Here is an 18809-nt window from a genome sequence, read left to right on the forward strand (position 1 = left end):
CAGAAAACAGTCACAAACCTCAATACACCCGGGTATACCCGAATTCGTGGGACTAGCCGAGCTCGAATAAAGTGTGTCGCCAGTGTATAAATGCACTGCACCGCCGTGTTCGTCACAGTTTTTTTACTTTTGGGGAAACCATTAATAAAAATGTATGTGAGTTGTGTGGGATATGCACTGCGCCGTTGTTAACGTCGCGGTTTTTTTTCCGTTTGGAAAATGATTTATGTACTGTTATAATCTTGTTGTAAAGATTTGCTGCATAATAAAAGAATTTTCAAAACAAAAAGCTGTCTGTGGGTGGGTTTTCTGGGTATGCACCTTAACCCTGGCTGTGCTCAAAGTTGTAACCATGCAGCAAGCTTAAGCCTCTAGGGAACCATGTTAAAAATGGTTTTTGAAGCAAAAAGTGGCACTGTGTGCTCATTTGCATGTAATTTCCCAGAATCCCTTGCTGCAGTGGAAGTGCTGTGTGCTGGGTGATTATGGTGAAAGGCGGGGTTGCAGACCTGCCTAAGACATGCAGATGAGCATACAGTTGTATTTACATTTGAATATTTGCTTTGCTGTGGAGGGTTTTTGTCACTTTTTTTACTCACCATTACTTAACTCAGTATGGTAAACCCCATCCTTTAGCTTCTCTGCATACCCAGTTATCCAACCCCACACTGATTTGACCCATTAAGGTTGAAAAAGCTGTCTGTGGGTGGGATCGCTTCTCGGCCTTTTGGCTAAGATCAAGGCGAGATGAGTGCTCCTCTCGACCTGCACAGCTATGACCAAATGCAGTACTATCCTACATGGGGCTCCAGTAGGAAAGGTCTGTGGCAAGCATTTGGCCCTCTAGCTCGTTGAGAGGTGGTGTCCAGGCCCCGGACCACAGAACCCCTGAGCCTTCGGGCTAAGGGGGGATGGCATTCGAACAACCAGCCCTTCGGGGCTGGGGTGCACCCGCACAACCCTCGAAAGAGGGGATATGATGTGAACTCCCTTGCGGGCCTCGGGCCAGAGGGAGGAAGAGACGGATGTCCTGAATCCTAACGGAGGAAGGCATCAATGTCCCTGGAGACCTAGGCTTTTGGGCTGAAACCTCCAGGGAAACTGGGCACTGAGGGCGGGTCTGACTTCGGTTGGACAGTCCAAGGGCAAGCTCCCTATCCACTGAAGTGGACTGGGATCCGATGAGCGAGAGGGTGTACCCTCTCGTGAGGAAAAAAAAAAAAGCTGTCTGTGGGTGGATCGCTTCTCGGCCTTTTGGCTAAGATCAAGTGTAGGGTCTGTCCTGTGAAGGATAGCCCTAGTTGCATCACTTGGTCCTCTGATCATGGGCTGAGAGGGCGGATGCAAAGTAGCCCGGGCATTTTTAATCTTGCACCACCAGGCATGGAAAACCTGGTGGAGTATCACTTGCTGCACTGTGGTTGGTCATTTTGGGCATCCGGCCTCCACTTACGAGCACTTGATCAGCACAGATAATTTTTGCACCGTCCCCTATTTTTCCCGCACTTGGCCCCCCTTATTGCCTTCCGCTGAGGGGACAGCCAATTATTTTTTTCACCCGCCTGGCCTTGCAAAGGGCTGGGCGTGCACTCGTGCACACTTTTTTGTGTCGTCTGTCAGAGCACTTCCTGCACTGCATCACACAGCGCACAGGAGCACTTTCACTATGAACTTTTTTTTGTTTGTTTGTGTCGGGTTATAGTCACCCTTCTTTCTTCAGAGAGCGAGAAGACTAAGTGCTGGTCGGTGGTCACCCCTCCTTCGGGAAAAGACTACGGTGGGTTAGTAGGCGTAAGCTGAAAACCCTAAAGACTTGGACCCTCCTGCGGCGCCTGCTGCACTAGGAGGGAACGAGAAGGACGTCGGACTCTTCGGAGGAAGACGTCATGGAACCGGACTAGCCTACTCTCTGGAGAAGACTGTCACATGTGGAGCGCACCTGGTCTCACTTGACCACGAGCACGGTTTTTGAGGTGGAATCACTTTTTCACCACCCGGGCTACAAAAAAAAAAAGCTGTCTGTGGGTGGTTTTTCTGGGTATGCACCTCAACTCTGTGACCATGCAGCAAGCTTAAGCCTATAGGGAACCATGTTAAAAATGGTTTTTGAAGCAAAAAGTGGCACTGTGTGCTCATTTGCATGTAATTTCCCAGAATCCCTTGCTGCAGTGGAAGTGCTGTGTGCTGGGTGATAATGGTGAAAGGCGGGGTTGCAGACCTGCCTAAGGCATGCAGATGAGCATACAGTTGTATTTACATTTGCATATATATATTTATATATATATACAGCTCAACCCCCTTATAACGCTGTGCTTGGGGTCCAAAGAATCACATTGCGTTATAAGCGAATCGTGTTAGAAATAATGTATAATTGTATGCATTGTACAATAAAGTATATAAGATACCAATAATCGTGTTGTAAAGTATTCATACATACAAAAATTGGGAGTACAGAGAGCAAAGTCCTTGGCGCACTATCAAGTGCATGAACCTGATAAATTAGTCCTGTTTGTTGAAGAACTAGTTGGAAAATGTCCACAGTCTGACTTCCTGGTTTTCTTCTGAAGTTTGTTGATCTGCAATCAAAGAGAACAGGAAACCATTGCGCAGTATCTCATGTATATTGAAGCCTCATTCACACAGCTGCTAGATACTTACATCTAGATGGGTGAATGCAGGCCTTGAAAGGTATCTTTAAACCGGAGATTGATATCTGTCACCGGGTTCCCCACTGGTGTTGCTCCCGCTCCATAGATGGCCGGTCCGCCCAATGGTACACAAAAGATAAAAGGCCCAATAGTGTGGTACAGTACAATTTAATAAAACAATAAAAAGACCAACATATAATGCACTCACATGCTAGATGATCTAACTGTACGATTTACAATGTGCCGTCCGCAAGCATGAGGGTCTGAACCGTGATGTGTGTGGAGGCTGGATCCTGCGTGTATCTCCTCCTCGCGGCCGCAAATCGGAGCGCCAGGTCCACCTCAGATGTCGTCACCTCAAACAGCAACCTCCTCAGCTGGTACTAGCACGTAGCAATGCGTGCAGCTATGCTCCACCCTACGCGCGTTTCGTGACCTCTGACGTCACTTCCTCAGGGGTAATGGAGCATGGATGTTGTATGGTGCTATTTAAGCACAGCTAATTGGCCCTAAACTCGCCCTGATAGGATAATTATTCCCAGAGGGATATTGGGCTGATTGATGTTATAAGGTGCTACTTAAGCACAACTAAATAGCCCTAGACTTGCCCTGATAGGATATTTATTCCTAGAGGGGTGTTGAGCTGATTTACTGGAGTACTGATGTTTTCATTACAAACTCCTGTCATATATGGTAACTGTATCACAAACTTGTTATAATAAGACTGTAACACAACATTTCTAAAATACAATTCACACACAGTATTACATATGATATCAAAAAACAACAACAAATAATACAATTAATATTTCTAATGCATGAAAATAAATATATATAAACATTCATGTCTGGATTCATTTAATACAGTGCTAATTGATTATGTACTTAAAATGAGCTTATATAAAAATGGAACTTCAAATGGTATCCATATAGTGTATATGGGACAGATTGAGCAGAGGACTCATAGGAATTTAATGATGCTGGCTGACAGATTTTGCGTGTTTGATATTAATCAACTATCAATTTGATATCAATTAGCTATCTCTCAAAAAGGATGCCAGGTCAAACTCTATGTTTAGACCTTTTGGGGTTAATGTTTTTAGGGTGTATATCCAATAGCTTTCACGCCGCGATATTAGATTGATTTTATCTCCCCCTCTCCAGTTTTGTTTGGGGCAATCTATACCCTTGCAGACCAATCCCTCGGGGTTTTGGTTATGTTTTATTTTGAAGTGATTCGAGACACTATGTGTCTCGAGACCCCTTTTAATATTGTAAATGTGTTCCGCAAAGCGTCTCTTTAATGGTCTACCTGTTCGCCCTACATATTGTAGCCCACAGGGGCATTCTAACAGGTAGACCGTAAAGGAGCTTTTACAATTTATGAAGGATTTGATTGGAAATACAACACCTGTTGTGTTGGATTTAAATTCCCTACATTTGGTACTGTATTTACAGCCAATGCATTTCCCACATGTGAAGAACCCATTGAGTTCCCTAAGCCATGTGGTGTTAGATTTTTTTGCCACGTCAAATGGACAGCTTGGGGAGAGTTGTCGTTTAAGATTATCTGCCCTTTTAAACACTATTTGGGGAATTTTTGGTAAAATGGTGTTTAATGTTTGGTCTCCCTGTAAGATGCCCCAATGTTTTTTAATTATTTGGGTAATTTTCGGGGCCATGGCATTATATTTGGTAATGAATGGAATAAATTCCCCTTCTTTAGATTTCTTTTTATTTGGATTCATTACTATTAGATCTTCCCTTGGGATATTTTTTACCGATTCTAGTGCCCTTGTTACCTTAGTGTGATTGTATTCCCTATCCATAAATTTATTCGTTAGTTCTTCTGCCTGTATATCGAATATCTCAGTTCTGGAACAATTTCTTTTTGTTCTTAGAAATTGCCCCTTGGGTATATTGTTTATCCATCTTGGATTATGATGACTTGATGCCAACAGGTAAGTGTTGGCATCCACCTTTTTATAAAAGGTTTTTGTCTCGATGGACCCTTCTTCTATATATAAAGTTAGATCTAAGAAATCTATGGTTTGGGGACTATTACTGAAGGTAAATTTTAAATTTAATTTGTTTTGATTAAGGTACTCCTGGAATTTAAGTAGATCCTCGTCACTTCCCCCCCAGATACACAGCACATCATCAATGTAGCATTTCCATAGCACCAGGTCCTCCCCATATGGGTTGTGGGATAGGATATTGTCCTCTTCCCACATACCCATAAATATGTTGGCATAACTGGGGGCGAACCTGGTGCCCATTGCGGTGCCGCATATCTGGAGGTAGAAGCTGTCGTCATGATGGAAGAAGTTGTGTGTTAGAATGAATTTTATTCCATCTATTATGAAGTTTTTAAATTTTATCTCCAAGCTGTCATCACGATCCAGAACTCTTCTAATCGCCGCGACACCTAGCTCATGGTCAATGACAGTGTACAGTGAGGTCACGTCGCACGTGACCCATGTATAGTGACTAGCCCACTGTATATCCTTTAAGATGTTCAGAACATGAGTGGTGTCGCGGAGATAGGAGGGCATGTTCAGGACATATTTTTGGAGTACTGAGTCTATGAACTGGGAAAGGTTGGACGACATGGATTTTATGCCCGATATTATTGGGCGGCCTGGCGGATTCCAAAGATCCTTATGGATCTTGGGAATGAAGTAGAAAACTGGAACTCTTGGCTGTGTGATGTCCAAGAATTCCAATTCTCCCTTTGAGATAACTCCATCATTAAAACCTTTTTGTATGTAGTCCTTTATTGTTTCTTTAAAAACTACTGATGGATTGTGATCTAGTTTAATATATGTATCCTGGTCGCTTAGAATCCTCATGGACTCCTTCCTATAATAGGATGAATCCATGATAACGATTCCCCCGCCCTTATCCGCGGCCTTAATCACTATGTTAAGGTTACTTTCTAACCCCTTAATGGCTTGCTTTTCCACTAAGCTAAGATTGTGATTTTTAATGGTAAATTCATTAGCTGCCTTCTCCATATCCTTAATTACCAACTCAGTAAAAGTATCCAAGAAATTGCCCTTTATATGTCTTGGATAAAAGACTGATGGGTTTTTAAATTGCTTTCTTATAATGGGTTCTGTTACAGTTGGAGAGCTCTCTGCATGTGTAATGCTTCTAGTTACAGCATCCTTTAAAAAATATTTTTTCAAAGTCAGCCTTCTCACAAATTTGTGAGTGTCAACATAGAGGTTGAACATATTAGGTCCCTGTGATGGAGCAAAATTTAGACCCTTTGATAGGACCCTGTCCTCAACCGCAGTGGTCTGGTGTCCACTGATGTTGAACACATTCGTGGCTCCTACCTTAGGTTCCCGAGTTCTTGTTTTTTTCTTTTTCCTCCCTCCTCTTTTTCCTCTGAGTCCTCTGTTCTTTTCCGCCTTGTGGAGCGAGGAGTGTCTTGTCTCCCCACTAGATTGTTTGTTTCGCTGTCCCTCCTTGTAGGGAAGTCCTGCTCCCTGTCGTGATCTAAAAAAGACACCGGGGATTGGTTAGGTACAAAATCCCTTCGTGGTACATCATAGGGTCTAAATGTATTGTTGGGTCTATATGCATTGAAATCGTGGTCCCTATGTCTATCATGATAATAGTCACGATGACCATAGTTCTCACGATCATCATGATAACCCCTATATGGTGGGCCCTGATATCTTTGGTAACCATCTTTGAATGGTACTTGTGGTCTAGTGTCAAAGAAAGGGCGTGATTGACCCGATGGTTTTTTATTTTTACCAGACATTTTAGTTCCTTTTTGTATGTCTTTTTTGTCTATTTTGGGTGTCTCTTTGGGGACAGGTGTTTCCTCCGAACATGGAGGTTCTTCAGAGATTAGGACTTTTTTCTCTGTCTTCCAGTCCCTCTGTCTATTTTGTTCATAATCCTTTCTGTCCCTAATAAACTTTTTTGTTTGGTATTAATCACCTCCTTTTCTAGTTTTTCAATTCTTTTGGTTATTTTCTCATCCAAAGTTATATATTCTTTGGACTCTGAGAAAACCTCCAATTTTTCTTGAGTCTCAGCGATTTCCTTATCCAGAACATCGAGAGACTTAGTTCTATACTGAATTGATAATCTCATCAGATCATATGAGCATGTATCCAGAATGTGATTCCATTCTTTCAATAACACCTCATTATCAGTTTCTAGTGTGGGTGGCTTGAGAACCCTCAATCCCCGTGGTATCCTATGATACTCCATGTATTTCTTTAATGTTACTACTTCCCAAATTTGTCTCATTTCTAATGTGAGTGATTTCTCTACTTTATTAAATAATGTGTCCAAATTTTCAGTGTCTATATCTATATTCTCCACCCCTGACTCATCAGCAAAGATGGTGTCAATATGACTACTCCGTAGTGCACGATTAGAAAACAGTGACATTCTAAATTTTGAAATGGTTGGCTGCTAGTGTAGAAAAATGGAACCAACTACAGTGAAAAGAGAAACTAAACTACAACCAAGCGCTCAACCTATTATGAATTGTGTGTATAGTGAATTTGTATATACAACAAGTGAAATAAAAATAAAAATAATGTGACAATAATAAGTGTGTTAAACGTATTAAGGATAACCACTATATGATATAGACCCCACACCATCAGATTAGGGGAGGGTATGGGAATGGGCTGCCCAGGACCATTGTCACATTATTTTTATTTTTATTTTTATTTCACTTGTTGTATATACAAATTCACTATACACACAATTCACAATAGGTTGAGCGCTTGGTTGTAGTTTAGTTTCTCTTTTCACTGTAGTTGGTTCCATTTTTCTACACTAGCAGCCAACCATTTAAAAATTTAGAATGTCACTGTTTTCTAATCGTGCACTACGGAGTAGTCATATTGACACCATCTTTGCTGATGAGTCAGGGGTGGAGAATATAGATATAGACACTGAAAATTTGGACACATTATTTAATAAAGTAGAGAAATCACTCACATTAGAAATGAGACAAATTTGGGAAGTAGTAACATTAAAGAAATACATGGAGTATCATAGGATACCACGGGGATTGAGGGTTCTCAAGCCACCCACACTAGAAACTGATAATGAGGTGTTTTTGAAAGAATGGAATCACATTCTGGATACATGCTCATATGATCTGATGAGATTATCAATTCAGTATAGAACTAAGTCTCTCGATGTTCTGGATAAGGAAATCGCTGAGACTCAAGAAAAATTGGAGGTTTTCTCAGAGTCCAAAGAATATAAAACTTTGGATGAGAAAATAACCAAAAGAATTGAAAAACTAGAAAAGGAGGTGATTAATACCAAACAAAAAAAGTTTATTAGGGACAGAAAGGATTATGAACAAAATAGACAGAGGGACTGGAAGACAGAGAAAAAAGTCCTAATCTCTGAAGAACCTCCATGTTCGGAGGAAACACCTGTCCCCAAAGAGACACCCAAAATAGACAAAAAAGACATACAAAAAGGAACTAAAATGTCTGGTAAAAATAAAAAACCATCGGGTCAATCACGCCCTTTCTTTGACACTAGACCACAAGTACCATTCAAAGATGGTTACCAAAGATATCAGGGCCCACCATATAGGGGTTATCATGATGATCGTGAGAACTATGGTCATCGTGACTATTATCATGATAGACATAGGGACCACGATTTCAATGCATATAGACCCAACAATACATTTAGACCCTATGATGTACCACGAAGGGATTTTGTACCTAACCAATCCCCGGTGTCTTTTTTAGATCACGACAGGGAGCAGGACTTCCCTACAAGGAGGGACAGCGAAACAAACAATCTAGTGGGGAGACAAGACACTCCTCGCTCCACAAGGCGGAAAAGAACAGAGGACTCAGAGGAAAAAGAGGAGGGAGGAAAAAGAAAAAAACAAGAACTCGGGAACCTAAGGTAGCAGCCATGAATGTGTTCAACATCAGTGGACACCAGACCACTGCGGTTGAGGACAGGGTCCTATCAAAGGGTCTAAATTTTGCTCCATCACAGGGACCTAATATGTTCAACCTCTATGTTGACACTCACAAATTTGTGAGAAGGCTGACTTTGAAAAAATATTTTTTAAAGGATGCTGTAACTAGAAGCATTACACATGCAGAGAGCTCTCCAACTGTAACAGAACCCATTATAAGAAAGCAATTTAAAAACCCATCAGTCTTTTATCCAAGACATATAAAGGGCAATTTCTTGGATACTTTTACTGAGTTGGTAATTAAGGATATGGAGAAGGCAGCTAATAAATTTACCATTAAAAATCACAATCTTAGCTTAGTGGAAAAGCAAGCCATTAAGGGGTTAGAAAGTAACCCTAACATAGTGATTAAGGCCGCGGATAAGGGCGGGGGAATCGTTATCATGGATTCATCCTATTATAGGAAGGAGTCCATGAGGATTCTAAGCGACCAGGATACATATATTAAACTAGATCACAATCCATCAGTAGTTTTTAAAGAAACAATAAAGGACTACATACAAAAAGGTTTTAATGATGGAGTTATCTCAAAGGGAGAATTGGAATTCTTGGACATCACACAGCCAAGAGTTCCAGTTTTCTACTTCATTCCCAAGATCCATAAGGATCTTTGGAATCCGCCAGGCCGCCCAATAATATCGGGCATAAAATCCATGTCGTCCAACCTTTCCCAGTTCATAGACTCAGTACTCCAAAAATATGTCCTGAACATGCCCTCCTATCTCCGCGACACCACTCATGTTCTGAACATCTTAAAGGATATACAGTGGGCTAGTCACTATACATGGGTCACGTGCGACGTGACCTCACTGTACACTGTCATTGACCATGAGCTAGGTGTCGCGGCGATTAGAAGAGTTCTGGATCGTGATGACAGCTTGGAGATAAAATTTAAAAACTTCATAATAGATGGAATAAAATTCATTCTAACACACAACTTCTTCCATCATGACGACAGCTTCTACCTCCAGATATGCGGCACCGCAATGGGCACCAGGTTCGCCCCCAGTTATGCCAACATATTTATGGGTATGTGGGAAGAGGACAATATCCTATCCCACAACCCATATGGGGAGGACCTGGTGCTATGGAAACGCTACATTGATGATGTGCTGTGTATCTGGGGGGGAATTGACGAGGATCTACTTAAATTCCAGGAGTACCTTAATCAAAACAAATTAAATTTAAAATTTACCTTCAGTAATAGTCCCCAAACCATAGATTTCTTAGATCTAACTTTATATATAGAAGAAGGGTACATCGAGACAAAAACCTTTTATAAAAAGGTGGATGCCAACACTTACCTGTTGGCATCAAGTCATCATAATCCAAGATGGATAAACAATATACCCAAGGGGCAATTTCTAAGAACAAAAAGAAATTGTTCCAGAACTGAGATATTCGATATACAGGCAGAAGAACTAACGAATAAATTTATGGATAGGGAATACAATCACACTAAGGTAACAAGGGCACTAGAATCGGTAAAAAATATCCCAAGGGAAGATCTAATAGTAATGAATCCAAATAAAAAGAAATCTAAAGAAGGGGAATTTATTCCATTCATTACCAAATATAATGCCATGGCCCCGAAAATTACCCAAATAATTAAAAAACATTGGGGCATCTTACAGGGAGACCAAACATTAAACACAATTTTACCAAAAATTCCCCAAATAGTGTTTAAAAGGGCAGATAATCTTAAACTACAACTCTCCCCAAGCTGTACATTTGACGTGGCAAAAAAAAATCTAACACCACATGGCTTAGGGAACTCAATGGGTTCTTCACATGTGGGAAATGCATTGGCTGTAAATACAGTACCAAATGTAGGGAATTTAAATCCAACACAACAGGTGTTGTATTTCCAATTAAATCCTTCATAAATTGTAAAAGCTCCTTTACGGTCTACCTGTTAGAATGCCCCTGTGGGCTACAATATGTAGGGCGAACAGGTAGACCATTAAAGAGACGCTTTGCGGAACACATTTACAATATTAAAAGGGGTCTCGAGACACATAGTGTCTCGAATCACTTCAAAATAAAACATAACCAAAACCCCGAGGGATTGGTCTGCAAGGGTATAGATTGCCCCAAACAAAACTGGAGAGGGGGAGATAAAATCAATCTAATATCGCGGCGTGAAAGCTATTGGATATACACCCTAAAAACATTAACCCCAAAAGGTCTAAACATAGAGTTTGACCTGGCATCCTTTTTGAGAGATAGCTAATTGATATCAAATTGATAGTTGATTAATATCAAACACGCAAAATCTGTCAGCCAGCATCATTAAATTCCTATGAGTCCTCTGCTCAATCTGTCCCATATACACTATATGGATACCATTTGAAGTTCCATTTTTATATAAGCTCATTTTAAGTACATAATCAATTAGCACTGCATTAAATGAATCCAGACATGAATGTTTATATATATTTATTTTCATGCATTAGAAATATTAATTGTATTATTTGTTGTTGTTTTTTGATATCATATGTAATACTGTGTGTGAATTGTATTTTAGAAATGTTGTGTTACAGTCTTATTATAACAAGTTTGTGATACAGTTACCATATATGACAGGAGTTTGTAATGAAAACATCAGTACTCCAGTAAATCAGCTCAACACCCCTCTAGGAATAAATATCCTATCAGGGCAAGTCTAGGGCTATTTAGTTGTGCTTAAGTAGCACCTTATAACATCAATCAGCCCAATATCCCTCTGGGAATAATTATCCTATCAGGGCGAGTTTAGGGCCAATTAGCTGTGCTTAAATAGCACCATACAACATCCATGCTCCATTACCCCTGAGGAAGTGACGTTAGAGGTCACGACACGCGCGTAATGTGGAGCATAGCTGCACGCATTGCTACGTGCTAGTACCAGCTGAGGAGGTTGCTGTTTGAGGTGACGACATCTGAGGTGGACCTGGCGCTCCGATTTGCGGCCGCGAGGAGGAGATACACGCAGGATCCAGCCTCCACACACATCACGGTTCAGCCCCTCATGCTTGCGGACAGCACATTGTAAATCGTGCAGTTAGATCATCTAGCATGTGAGTGCATTATATGTTGGTCTTTTTATTGTTTTATTAAATTGTACTGTACCACACTATTGGGCCTTTTATCTTTTGTGTACCATTGGGCGGACCGGCCATCTATGGAGCGGGAGCAACACCAGTGGGGAACCCGGTGACAGATATCAATCTCCGGTTTAAAGATACCTTTCAAGGCCTGCATTCACCCATCTAGATGTAAGTATCTAGCAGCTGTGTGAATGAGGCTTCAATACACATGAGATACTGCGCAATGGTTTCCTGTTCTCTTTGAATGCAGATCAACAAACTTCAGAAGAAAACCAGGAAGTCAGACTGTGGACATTTTCCAACTAGTTCTTCAACAAACAGGACTAATTTATCAGGTTCATGCACTTGATAGTGCGCCAAGGACTTTGCTCTCTGTACTAACATTTCGGTTTACAGCTATATGGAATAGCTTGTTTATAGTCCTGGGCAGCCCATTCCCATACCCTCCCCTAATCTGATGGTGTGGGGTCTATATCATATAGTGGTTATCCTTAATACGTTTAACACACTTATTTTTGTCACATTATTTTTATTTTTATTTCACTTGTTGTATATACAAATTCACTATACACACAATTCACAATAGGTTGAGCGCTTGGTTGTAGTTTAGTTTCTCTTTTCACTATACAAAAATTGGGAGCCACGCTTGCATCGTGTTTAAGCGGATTCGCGTTGTAACGGATCGTGCTATAACGGGGTTGAACTATATATATATATCTATATATATATATGAAACACGAAATAGATGCCGCAGTCAAATCATCTCTGAATTACCTGATAATACATAAAACCAGGCATCAGAATGGGAAATACCCTCTGGCGGTGCTAAAGACCCAAGGAAAATGTAAACACAAAAGAAGAAAAAAAGGGTCAAAACAAAGGAGCACTCAAAAAATATGTAATGAAAAAATAGAAAAATGGACTTTATTAGCAATGCAAGAATAAAACACAAAAGACAGACTCAAACACATACCACATATAAGATTAACTGCTGTAAAATAAAACTTATAATAACTAGACACAAATAAACCCCAAACCTGGAAAGACCAAATAATAAGAGTCCTAATAGAGCATAACAAAACCAGGGGAAGAAAATTCCCCTAGTAGTGTGACAAAGATCGGCCGATCATAAGATAGATAGGAACTCAAAATAATAAATGGAAATACCAGAACACAGAATAATTCATCAAAAACCTGCAAATAAAGCAGCTGAGAAAAAGCACTCTAAATGCTGCATGAAGTAACACATAAACATGACAGGCACAGAAAAAATACTAGCTGGGGAGAATGAGTGTAACAAACAGCAAAATACCTAAATGGCTAAGGAAAAAATAATGAGTGATGTAAACATAGCCACAGAGGTAAATAAAAAAGACCCAGTGAGATGCTGAGATAAGTAAATAAATCCTAATGCTTATGGTGCACTACAGACATGTAGTAGGCAGGGTAGGGAGGAAGTACATGTATAGCACAATGTGCAGTCAGAACAGACCCTCAACATTCCAAGCAGTAATAGGGTAGGCAGTGGTCAGGATCCGACACCCCAGCAACAGTAAGCACTATAAGCATGTAGTGAGCAAGGTAGTGAGGGAGTCCAGCAATACAGACCAGCTTCAGACGTCCCAGCATCAATGATATGGTAAGTGAAGACGTAACACTCCACACGATGCACACGGGTCAGGGGGTAGTGAGGGTATGTCACAGCTCCGCTCCGACGGCTGTTTCGCCGTGAGGCTTCTTCCAGGAGCGTGGGACTAGAACATCCATGCGCGCTCTTTAAAGGGCTCCAAATTCGCGCCAAAATGAACTCGCGGCCAGCAACCAATCAGAAAAGTCTGAAATGAAGACGCGTCATCTGTTGCCATGCTCATGCAAGAAGAACTCAAAGGCACTGAAACTTAATGAGACAGACATGAATATACATAAGATAAAGGAAATGTGAATATAAAAACATAAGTACTAAGCAAAAAGCTAGAGAATAAAAAATATGGATAGTAATATAGAGTTTTAATAAAACAGAAAAAGTAATACAATGAATATTAAAATCTCAAAGATAATCTTAAGAATAGAAAAACAGATAAACAAAAATAAAAACCAGAGACAAAGGTAAAAAAAATAAGAAACTGAGAGAATCATGAAGAAACATATACAAAATTTAAGAAACATAGCAAAACTGAGATAATCACTAAGTCCTGCTGGGATCATAGTACCCAACTGTACTATCCATCTACATTCTTTCCTAAGGAGAAGTTGTTCTATATTACCACCTCGGATGCCTATATTGATTCTATCAATGGCAAAGGCCACCAGGGTCGAAGGGTCTGAGCTATGCATATCACGGAAGTGTCGTGCCACACTAGTAATTTTTTTTAAAGATGCCAGATCTTTAACTGCATTTTTAATATTCCGTGTATGCTCAAGAACCCTTACACAAAATTCCCTGGTGGTCATACCAATGTAAATCAGGCCGCAGGGCAGCTAAGATGATAAATGACGTTCCTGGACTTACAATTAAGAAAGTGAAAGATTTTGAATTCTCGAGTACCTCTAGAATTGTGAAAAACACCAGTCTGCCTCATATATCTGCAGGCGGAGTAGTGTCCACATTTAAAGTACCCCTTTAAATTGGCTTGATTAAGAAACGTAGCTACTGGTGGGGTGGTATAATGGCTCCTCACTAACAAGTTTTTAAGGTTAGGTGCTCTTCTACTCGTAAGGTTAACTCTATCACCCAGAACAGTACGAAGATCCTGATCTGCCAAAAGGATACCCCAATGTTTTTGAAGAATACTTTTTAGGCTATTCCATTTGTTATTATAGGTTCCAATGAACCGAATTGTTTTAAGAGGTGTTATTTTTGGTTTTGGTTGCAGTAAATGTTGTCTATCCAATTTATAGCTGTTATTGAGACCCCGTTTGATTGCTGATTTACTGTAACCCCTTGCTCTAAATCTATTAGACATCTCCAATGTCTGTGCTTTAAAGATATCCGTTGTCGAACAATTACGACGGAGCCTAATAAATTCTCCATTAGGTATTCCCCTAATCTGGTGCGTGGGATGAAAACTATCCGCATGTAATATGGTATTAGTGGACGTCGCCTTCCGGTAGATATCCGTTTGTAGACGTCCATCAAAACCAATGGTAATACTAAGGTCAAGGTACTTTACATTAGTTTTACTTAAAGTGTAAGTGAGCCTGACATTGATACCGTTGTGATTGAGAACATCGATGAACTGCTTCAGCAGAGATTCAGTGCCCTGCCAAAGAATTAAAATATCATCGATGTATCTCAACCACAACAGCACATGGGACGTGAACTCGCTGTTAGCATCCGAGAAAACCTCTTCACGTTCCCACCACCCAAGGAAAAGATTCGCATAGGAGGGTGCGCATGTAGCACCCATAGCCGTTCCCCTAATCTGTAAATAATAAGTATTTTTAAATAAAAAATAATTGTGTTTGAGAGCAAAATCCAGGAGTTGTATTAATGTATTGGTTAAATTAGCACTCAGGTTCTGCATGGATATAAAAAAATTGGAGGCAAAAATGCCATCTTCATGGCGGATACAAGTATAAAATGTTTCTACATCACACGTGACTAGAATAGTATCATTGTCAACAAACACATTATCCAACCGTGAGAGTATATCCATGCTGTCCCTGAGGTAAGATGGCAAAGTTTCTACAGATAAACGCAAAAAAGAATCAAGGAAACGGCTTATGGGCTCACATAACCCTCCCATACCTGAAACAATAGGTCTTCCCGGGGGGTGGGAGAGGTTCTTATGGATTTTGGGAAGAAGATATAGCGTTGGTGTGACTGGGTGCTTAGTGATAAGACCGTCACGATGGCGTTTGGTAATAACACCCTCTGCCAATGCCTCATGCACCAAATTGTCAAGATCTTCCTTAAACTTTTGCGTAGGATCACCCTGTAACTCTCTGTAACAGTGTCTATCCCATAGTTCTTTAAATGCTTCTGCTTCATATAACAATCTAGGCCAGAGGGCAATGTTACCCCCTTTGTCGGAAGGTTTAATTACAATATCTGACACAAATTTAAGTTCTGTAATGGCTGTCCATTCTGACCTAGAGATGTTACTGGAGCCTGCTACATCTGACAGTTCAGAAATATCATGGGTTACCATATTAGAAGGTAGAAAAAACAGGATATTCAGCGCTCGTGCTGTATGATGGTGTGGATGATCCCTTTGTAGCATGTACATAAAGCGTCTCCCCAGAAACTCTCAAATCTAGGTGAACCCCCTTTAAAAAGGGGGGAGGGCACCCTGAAATACAAGATAATAAAAAATGCACAAATGCGCACCAGGGATTAGTGGAAGGTAATTTATTAAAAATACACACAAACTCTGAGGGGATCCAACCCCACCTCAGAACAGCTGTGCAGCTGGACGGCTAAGTACTACCCAGGAGAACACCTGATGGTGACTAAATCCTAAGCTGCACAGTATACAAATACAGTAAAATTTATATAAAAACACATGAAAGAAAAAAAACAAACATGAAAACAACCTATCAACAGATTCGTATAGAAACCACCATAAGGTTGGGCACTGGTAAGGGGAAACGGACACTCACACTGAGACAGTCAGCAGACTCGCGGTGGCTGCACAGGATCCGGATCTCAGCACCGCGGAGATGGAAAAAAACGCTGCTGTCTCCTGCAGGCTCCATCTCAGCTTACCAGCATACACGCGCAGGATGACCTGTCGTGACCTCTACGCGTTTCGTACCAAGTACTTCGTCAGGAGGTTACCATATTAGAGCATACCTCCACCTGTGATACCGCCTGAATGGGAGGGCAGAAGGTGAATCGTGCCTTGAAGTTGGCGACAGGTCCAAGTTCATTGGTAGCAGATCTTACTGCCTCCTGACATTGCGGGGAAGACACAGGACTCGGGACTGAAGTAAGAGTCTCTGATTCCAAAGATTCCTCATCAGACAGAGTCTTGAGAAAGTGCTTATGGAGTAGAAGTTTCCTACAGAAGAGTTGAACATCTTTAATGCACTCAAAGGTGTCACAACGGTGTGTTGGTGCAAACGATAAACCACGCTCTAATACTTGAATCTGTGTCAGGCTAAGTATAATGTCGGATAGGTGAAAAACAGTAAGAGGATTTACTTCCGTTGTTTTTTGCCCCTCTGGTTCTTGTATCCAAATAAGCCCCTGTCTCTTAGTCTTCTTTCTCCCCTTATAACGCTGTGCTTGGGATCCAAAGAATCACATCGCGTTACTGCACCGACACACTTTATTCGAGCAAATACCCGGTATGTACCTGGCAGATACCTGGAATGCGCCGCTCCTCACCTCTGACAAGCCCCGTTGCATTTGCCTTCCCAGCCTGGGTTCATGCCTGGCTGACGGGCGGCTGATCTGTTAAATGATAATGATTAGGATTTAATAGGCTGCAATGCTTCGCGTGTCTACCAGATGGCATAAATTCATGAATTGTAATGCAGTATATATATATGTACTGTGCAGTATTGCAGCCAGCGGGAATAAAATGCTTCAATCCCTGCCGGAAAATAACTCAATGCACTCAGGCAGAAAACAGTCACAAACCTCAATACACCCGGGTATACCCGAATTCGTGGGACTAGCCGAGCTCGAATAAAGTGTGTCGCCAGTGTATAAGCGAATCGTGTTAGAAATAATGTACAATTGTATGCATTGTACAATAAAGTATATAAGATACCAATAATCGTGTTGTAAAGTATTCATACATTCGAAACATACACATACGAAAATTGGGAGCCACGCTTGCATCGCGTTATAAGCGGATTCGCGTAGTAACGGATCGCGCTATAATGGGGTTGAGCTGTATATATATATATATATATATATATATATAACACCAATATACAAATAAATGTTAAAGGATTACATAAACATGCATAAATAAAAACATGAAATCTTAATCTCAAAATCACCACATTGCATCTTAAAATTAAACCAACAGCACTTTAAAAAATAAATTATATTTCCTCTCCCAACAAAGCAGCACCTAGACAAATATATATCAAATGTCAAACAATTGCATTTTAGTGTGTACATGATGCAATTAATCTGTGCATCATGTAACCCACTGTACAAATGAATGGGTGAAGGGTTGAGATAGGAGCAGGGTGGATTAACCCCTTTCTTACTATAGCAGTTATTAACCACTAAGGTGATAAAGGGGTTAACTGGCCTTTGAAAATATTTGCAATGGTTTTTTTGCCAACAGAGCCCGTTTGATGACCGGACTGCCCATCTCATTGCCAGGGGGTAAGTAGAACTCTATTTATTTACTTTAATTATGCTGTTTTATGTGTTTCATAATCGGCAAATAATCTATTATCCATATCTGGATAATAGTTATTTTGCACATTACTGTACGTGTTTGGGGGGGGGGGGGGAATTAATGTATTTCAATGTGTAGGACAGGTTTATTTTTTTTACATACAGGGTTGGTTCCTTAAGGTCTGCGGGGACCTCTGGAGACCACCTGAGGTCTCCTCGGACTTCCCACGGGTACAAGGCTGCCGGGTCCATGGGGGACACCTACGGAGAAGAATCGTTGGCCCCACATCTGTGGGGGCATCGCGGACACGTAGGGACCACCCGATGGCACCCAGACCCCCGTGGGAACCACCCGACGAGGCTGACCCAGGGCCCCCCAGATACCCACGGGCCTACCCGTGGAGACCCCATTTGGGGCCCAAGGTGACCTGCGGAGACCACCTGGTGGACCACGGCGCCTGGCGGGGACCAACCTTAAGCCTCCAGACCCTGCTGGAAACCTTTTGCTGGGCCACTGTGAGGCCTACGGACACCCGTTTTGCAGCACCGGAGGGGACATGGGCAGGATGAAGATGAGGATGAAGACGGCTTTCATCGTGGGTGCTTGGAAAAGGTAAGTGTAATATGTATTTACTGTATTTATTGTGATTCATGTATTTAAAATGGGCAAATGCATTATTACCAATATGTGGATAATAGTAATTTTGCCCATTACTGTATTGTATGTGTTAGGGGCAGGCAGGGGGGGGATGTGTATTGTATATTGC

At 41.2% G+C, this 18809-nt stretch overlaps 1 pseudogene; it reads left to right on the forward strand.

Moving 5' to 3' along the window:
* The first annotated feature begins 1238 nt into the window (after positions 1 to 1238).
* LOC142473232 (U2 spliceosomal RNA) lies at positions 1239 to 1397 on the forward strand (annotated as a pseudogene).
* Positions 1398 to 18809: the final 17412 nt, after the last annotated feature.

This window comes from Ascaphus truei, chromosome 1, assembly GCF_040206685.1.
Source record: "Ascaphus truei isolate aAscTru1 chromosome 1, aAscTru1.hap1, whole genome shotgun sequence".
Taxonomy (NCBI): domain Eukaryota; kingdom Metazoa; phylum Chordata; class Amphibia; order Anura; family Ascaphidae; genus Ascaphus; species Ascaphus truei.